The sequence below is a fragment of the Sus scrofa genome, chromosome 5 (assembly GCF_054392235.1).
Source record: "Sus scrofa isolate SSC_HxYL_T2T_F1_AM1 chromosome 5, Sscrofa_HxYL_maternal_Yorkshire_Landrace_v2.0, whole genome shotgun sequence".
Lineage (NCBI taxonomy): Eukaryota > Metazoa > Chordata > Mammalia > Artiodactyla > Suidae > Sus > Sus scrofa.
In genome coordinates this window covers 30,054,018-30,061,966 of record NC_139387.1, presented here as the reverse complement: position 1 = coordinate 30,061,966, position 7,949 = coordinate 30,054,018, and positions in this window count along the sequence as shown.

Here is a 7,949-nt window from a genome sequence, read left to right as displayed (position 1 = left end):
ATTTTAGAAAAAAATTTCACTTATTCACTAATTCAGAATTTATTGATCCAGAGTATTTATTTTTCAGAAATTTGATAGCATCAAGAAATACAAGTGAAAAAATAAAGATAGGTGATCCTTGCTTTCCTGAAGGCATAGTGTGGAGACAGAGAGAAGTTGTTGCAATTTGGAAACAATGAGGTGAATGCTACCACAGAACTAATAGGAGAAACAAAATGCTGGATAGGCCAAAGAAGAGCCCTTAGGAAATCAGGGCATGGATGACATTCTAGCGCAATGGTAGTTTTTTGAGGAAGTATTAAGTTACTCCCTGATGATGACAGAAACACTGTCCTTTTGACCCTCAAGAATAAAATAGTTCAGAAGGACTCAATCCAGGGTGATTTCTATGTTCAGGTTACCATAGATTCAAATTCTCTCAAGTACAAAAACTCTTAACATCATTACTTGATGAGACATGGTCAAAGAAATGGAAATTCCCTTAGGAAAAATGAGGAGGAGATAGTGGCTAACACCATGAGAACTCGAAATCACTACCTGTCATTCTGTGAGGGGTGGAGTTGGTTGGATGTTCATAGGAACATTTGAATTTTCTTATTTTGGGGAAGAATTATTTTATTGATGACTTTTTATAGTTTATCATCTCATATCATTTTTTTACCATGATTTCAGAGTTTAGCTTTTGAAAAAGAAAAATAACATATCCAAATTAGTGCATGCAGCTTATGTAAATCACTAAACACTTGAAATTTTGGACTAGGTCAATGTTGAAGTAAACTTTCTTCAGTCTTGAAAAGTTTCTCTTAGGCTTACAGTCTTTATAAACTACAGGTACTCTTATGAGGAGTACCTGGATATATGGTTACAGGTACTTTAATTTTGAAATACTCCAGAATTAAAATGTTTTAGGATCAAATCTTCTTATACTTGGAAAGATTAAAAAAATGAATAGTTGGTCAAATATATAATTCATGTTATGATTTATAAAATATGTAGCAAATAACTATACAAATACAGAGCTTGAATTTACACATACCCATGTGTATATGCACATATCCAAATTCTACATTGTTTTATTTGGATTATTCTTTTGTAGTTGTTGAGAATAGTGTTTTCTTTTAGTCATTCCATTTCTATGGGATGAGGGGTGAAGGTCCGTCTTGTGTAACTGCTTCATGCTGACAAAAGGGTGCCATGTCCTCTGAGTGGAAGATGAACCACTCAGAGAGTGTCAGCCTGGATCTGTATCATCTCTTTGCTGACAAGTTTAGCTGCCTGCTTATGTATATGGACAGAGAAAGCTACAATTATTTTAATGTCCACAACGATAGATTATTATGAACAATCGTGTTATTCCCATTCTCTTGGAATTGTCAGTTCTTGGAATTGTGTTAGCCATAAACTCAGTACTGCTCAAGTTAGAGCAGTTTATGTCACAGCTACAGTCTGGTCATTGTGCAGTTAGCTTTTTCCCTCTGGTGGCAGTTATAGTATCTGTAATTTAGGAATGTGCTTCAGACACTGAGTTTGTGAGTCTGTTGTCCTAATCATTAACTGCTAGGCTTTGTACTGGGTTGGGGGGTATGGCCTGTAGGCTTCTGCTTGTTTCCAGTGGAATAATAAAGTCACTTGCAGGTTGCCAAATCTCAGAGGGACATCTGTAAAATTATTTCATTTTATAATATTTTAGGAGGTATATTTGTCATCAAAGGTATATTCCTATTAAAGTTTTCATTTAGTTGAAAAAATTATCCTTTCCCACTGCACTGTTCTTCCAAAATTACCTTTTTGGGAATGTCCTTTACTTCTTATCTACTAAGGGGAAGAAAAAGAAAAATATCTGCATAAATTTGTCACAGAAATCAATAAGTACATGGTTATAATCCAATATACAGCTTCAGCATGCTTGCTTTTGTTAGTTCTTCATTCATTTTTGTGTGCACAATGGCTATTAGCACCTCAATGATTCTGAAATTCCATTCCTTTAAATTCCTTATTTTCTCATGTTAGGATTTCCAATCCTCAAGGAGACTGCTCCTTATTTTAAGTTTATAGTGCTTATTTTTTTTTCTTTCTGTCTGGTAGATACCATTATATACTAGTTAACTTTCTGCAGTGTGTGATTTCTGGTTGAGCACTCAAGTTAGGAGGATCACAGGACACAAAGCTTCCCATTGTTGCCTATTCTGTCCTCTGATACAGATGTAGTAACAAAAATTATGACCAGTACCATACAACAAAATTGAGGAAGTATTGACAGTTAATATGCTACAGGCTATGAAATTATTTATTGTCTCCCTGACATTGTAAGAAGTTTATAGAGAAACCATGGTGTAATTTTGCTTATACAGGTGAACCCTGGCCCTCCAATATATAAATATATAAATTTTGTATGGGTTATAAAACAGAAAACAATATTCCTTTTAAAGGAGAAGCTAGAAGATACTTTTGTAGCCTCATGGATAGGCAAACATGGATAAAGTGATTGTGGTGTATTTATACAAAGAAAAATTGAACAGCAATGCAAAGGAATGAACTATGGTTATATGCAATGACACAGACAAGACTTAGAGATAAATTAGTCTTGAGCAAAATAAACCAGATACAAAAGAGTTATCTATTTTATAATTCCATTTATATGAAGCTCTAGAATAGGCAAAACTTATCCATGATGATAGAAGTTAGAATAGTAGTTACCTTTAGATGCTAGAGACATGGGAGGAACATGGGAGGGACCAACAAGGTGTGGCTAGGTATTCTTTTTTTGATCCAGAAGACATTACATGGAACCATCCACTTCATGAAAATTTCCCAAAAAGTGGACACTCATGCTTTTTGCACTCTTTATGGATGTTACCAAAAAAAAAAAAAAAATTACTTGCAGGTTTTTTCAGTCTCCTTTTCTTGACTGTGGAACTTTATTTGCACCAGAAATGAGAAGTCTATCAAAGAAAATATCTCATGTCTTCAGGCATGCTTGTAAGAACATGCTTCCTGTGTGACCTTGAACTCTAAGTACCCTATTCTAGACCTAGTGAGAGCTATGTACTTCAGCGTTGTATGGCAGTATGGTATGTCCAGTCCCAAGAAAATTTACAGTTCTTTCCCTAAACTTCCTTTTTTTTTTTTTTAAAAAAAAAAAAAAAGCTATGTTAACCCCCTCCACCTGTATTTCTGAGAGCTTCTTTTAACTCTCTTTTGGGTGATGCAGCACTGCCTTGCCTGGCAAGTAACAAATTGGCTTTTGCATTCCCAGCTCTAGCAGTCTAGTATTTTGATTGGCTAATTCACACATTTAGGTTCCCAAAACATTTTGTGGATCAGAAGTGTTCCTTAAAGCATTTTTAGTAACTGGCACGATATACTTCCAGGTTTTTTTTTATTAGTAGGTACTGACTTCATAAGCTAAATTGACTTAATCATTTGATGAGCTTGTTTTTGTTCAGGTATAGTTTGGAGGAAGTAAACGTCTTATCAGAAAATTTTAGTATTAGAAAATATTCAATAGCACCTGTTTACAAACTTAAAGTGGCTTTAATCGTGTTACATATGCTAACAATAGTTGATATAAAGTGAATAATATATTCTAGTTTCACCTGTACAAGTCTTACAACTTATACCACTGTTATACAAATTTAACATTTTCCTCACATTGATACATTTTTCTTATTATGCCAGGGCCACTAAAAAATATACTCATACCCACACAAATATAGTGTAAGAATAGTAGTATTGCTGATTTTGGCTACATTCCTACTCAAAAATGATGCCAAATATTAAAGAATTTGAGAATTCTGTTAATGAAAATTCATAGGGAATGAAGATTTGCTTAATTTTAAATACATTTTCTATAATATTGATTAAAATGACAAGTAGGATTGCTTTTTTTTGAAGCAAGTTGTGTCAAGGGCCTGCACTAACATATTATCTGATTTCAAGCAACAGTAACAAAAGATAAAGAGGAAAAAAGTCAATAGAGTAGTTGTTTAATCATCAAAAAAAGTTAATTTGCATTTTTATAGAGCCATTTGATTTTTTAAAACAGCAATTGATTATCTCCATTGATAATTGTAGCTTACGGGCCAACAGCTATTGGCTTTAGTTCATGGCAATTAAAAAGAGATAAAACTTAAATAACAATGGTTTATCTTCATTGGAATCAGTTAAGAGATATAAATTATTTTAGAATTTATTATTACTGTGGCATCATATAATTTAAACATTTCTATTATTGTATTTGAATGTTCCCTAATTTTACTGCTGTAAAATGATTGCACATGTCAATGAGAATTTTTCTGTGTTAAATAATCCCATATTAATTAATTAATATATTTCTTAAAAGACCTGAATAAAAAAATACATGAGCAGAATATGTTGCAGGATAGAGTGGCTTTAAAGACTCAGTGGTGTTTATTTTTAAAAACACAGCGTAACATTAGAAATGTTTATTTCATATTTCAAAGAAATGCTTTGGCCAAAAGAATTCTACAACCTTGATTTTACATAAATGTTGTTTTCCGATAATTTCACATAAATTTTTCTAATAGACCCTCATGAAAATGCTTATATCAAATTGTAAGATCCCTGACCTCTGTTAAATGAAATAATGCTAATTATGCTGTGAACCATTGAGCTTCCTCAGAGCATTTCTTGGAAAAGTCATGCTTTTTGCTTTGTCTTGTAGTTAACATTTCAAATCAGTTATAGAAATAAATGTTCCTTATTTAGCTTAAGGCTGTTTATGTGAATTCTGGACACATTTCAAAAAAAAAAATGTAAATTTTTTTTTTTTTTTTTTTTTGTCTTTTGTTGTTGTTGTTGTTGCTATTTCTTGGGCCGCTCCCACGGCATATGGAGGTTCCCAGGCTAGGGGTTGAATCGGAGCTGTAGCCACCGGCCTACGCCAGAGCCACAGCAACGCGGGATCCGAGCCGCGTCTGCAACCTACACCACAGCTCACGGCAACGCCGGATCGTCGACCCACTGAGCAAGGGCAGGGACCGAACCCGCAACCTCATGGTTCCTAGTCGGATTCGTTAACCACTGCACCACGACGGGAACTCCTAAAATGTTTTTAATGTAGTCCATTCTTATAAAACAGAGTCATTGTATTTTCTTTATTAACACAAATAGAAATTCCTGTTCACTAGAATTATTTGAATCTCTAAATGTTGAGTGACAATTGGCTGCCTAGCTTACAAACATACAAGCTGAGTTAACTTACAAGAGGTTATACCTAGAAATATCTTTCTAGTGCCAAAATGAGAGCTACTACTCTCCTGAGAAATGTGGAAAAAGCTTTACCCCATGTGGTCAAAATCAAGGAAAGGAGAAACACAAAAATTTGGAAGCACCACAGAGAGTTGACGTCAAAATTCTTCTCATAAGAAGAAACATACTTTCTTGTTTCTAACTCATAACCCCCAATGCATTTTTTTTCTCACATTACCTTAAAAATTAAAATTAAAAAAATTAAAAATTACTTTAGGGAAAATCTAATTAATTTATTTATGTGAAATAGAGTGTTCCTATAAGAACACAAATAAATATTACAGGGTTAAATAATATCAGTCATGTACATCTTAGTGTGAATTTTCTCCAATCAGATGATTTCTCTTCTAAAATTAGTATCAAGTCCACTCTATGTTCTTAATGTGGCTATAAGGGGCTCAGCATCTTTATGCCTTCCACTTGCAGTGCCACATGATTCCCTGCTTCTAACACTAAAATCTGAGTATTTATAGTAATTACTATAGTTAAACTATATTTTTGAGTTAAAAAGGCAATATTTCATTATGTACAACTTAGCTTTTATGAAAGAATATTTTACAGGATTATCTGCAGTTTTTTGAAACATAACACATTTTTACAGAGAGGGGTTCCTGTAGTGTCATGGATATATGTATTTTATTCAAAACTGTTTCGTTAGGGTACTATATAATAAAAACATTCAAAGATAAAATTATTTTTGTTGGGTAATAATGTATATGTTTACCTAATGATTTTACCTTCATATATTTTAATGAAAATTTGAAGGTTCTTAAGGAGAAAATTTAGATGCTTATGTTTAATGTATAAGTTTGCTTAAAATTCCTAAAGAGTTTCTGATAGGCATTAATAATACTTTCAGATGCTCAAGTCACTATTTTTTGAGAAAGATTACACCAGCTCACTCCTTAAATTAAGTGTGCCATGTATACATTTTTAGTTAATGTGGAAGAATTTCATAAGAGCAGAGGAAGCAGCCATCATTTCCAGAATTTTTTAGTCCTGTTCCTTCAATAACAAAATATTGAATCTATTTTAACAATAGGGAATAGCCCTGTACTGCAAATCTGTTGTTCTAACAATAAAACTTAATTGAAGTACATACAGTATTGTGATAGTTATATATTGTCATTATTTTAAAAAATTGTGACTATTTTATATCAATTGTTTCTAAGCCACATATTCAATTAAAGTAGCAATTAAATATATTGTAAGCACAAGGGAAAAATCTCTAGTATTGAGATTTTGTTACTTAAGTGAAAGAAACCTTGGGCTGTTCACAAACGGATAAATGCTCAGTTTACATCTCTTTTAAAATGGAGTTTAATACTTGCCTCACATAGCTGTTTGAAGGATTGAAAAAAAAGAGAATTTGTATATGTAAGGACTTGCATATTGTGTAGCACTATTATACAAGTGTGAAGCCTTTGTTTTCACTGCTTTTGTACAGCTTTTTAAGTAGGAATCAGAATTAATGTGTTAAAATTAACATTGTTAGTATAATTGATTAGTATAAGTTCAAAATTATCAGAATATTAAATTTTAGATATTTTGTAACATTTTAATTCTATCTCTTTAAATAAAATATGCATAAGTTTAGAAAAAATACCTAATGAGATGAAAATATAAAGACATCTATCAGCACTTTGAGATAATTTTCAGCTTTTATCAGCAGATTTTTCTTTATATGTGATTGTACTGGTTATGATAGCAGAATTCTTTTCTTTAGATGTGTAGCTATTGAAAACAACTTTTTTTTTTTTTATTGAGATCTTGATCCAAAATATGTCAGCACTTCTAAAAATAAGACTTTTTTTGGCTCTTAATTTTGGAGCAGAATAAATTGCTCTTGTTAGATGGAAGATAGATGAATAATGTCTTTGGTAATAAGTATATATTTCTAACATATTCATACAATGAATATAAGAACTTGGGGCATAACACAACATACAGTTCTATTCTGCTATCGAAAAACATGCCTTTTTTTGTTCTGAAGTTTTTTGTTTTTGTTTTTTTTTTTATCTTACTTTTTTTTTTCTCACTGCCTTTCTTCTTCCTTTGCACTTTGTAGAACAAATGAGCAGGGCATACTTTTCCTTAATAAAAAAAAGTTACTTGAATATTGGGTCATCACAGCAACACTGACTAGTATAACTGCCCAAGAGCATGGAATCCAGCTGCTAAAAGTCTTTTATTTATAGTTGTCACTTAGCAGATAAAGTCTCACTAGATGTTTTATTTATTTGAGAATCTTAAGATTTCTACAAATCTTAATGCTGTGAATTTTTTTGTTACCAGATGTTATGCCAGTAATACAAGTTATATAGTACAATTGGGGATATTTGAATTGTATTATGAAGACAATATATATTTTATATCATGCTCTTAGCTTTATACCAAGATTTTTTTTTCTGAGATGTCAAAATATTTTCTGAATATTGTTTGAAAGAATAAAGAATTGGAGTTTTTATGCTACTCCTATAAATATGTGACCTGATGTATATATATAAATATATATATATTACATGTAACATATATATATTGATTTACTCCATAAACAAATGCAGCTATTATTTTGGTGCTCTTTGTGGATTTTATGAAATGGAAAACTTAAAACAACACTGATAATGTGAACTGGAATCATCACTGCATTGTAAGAGGAGTCTAAAGCATACTATTTA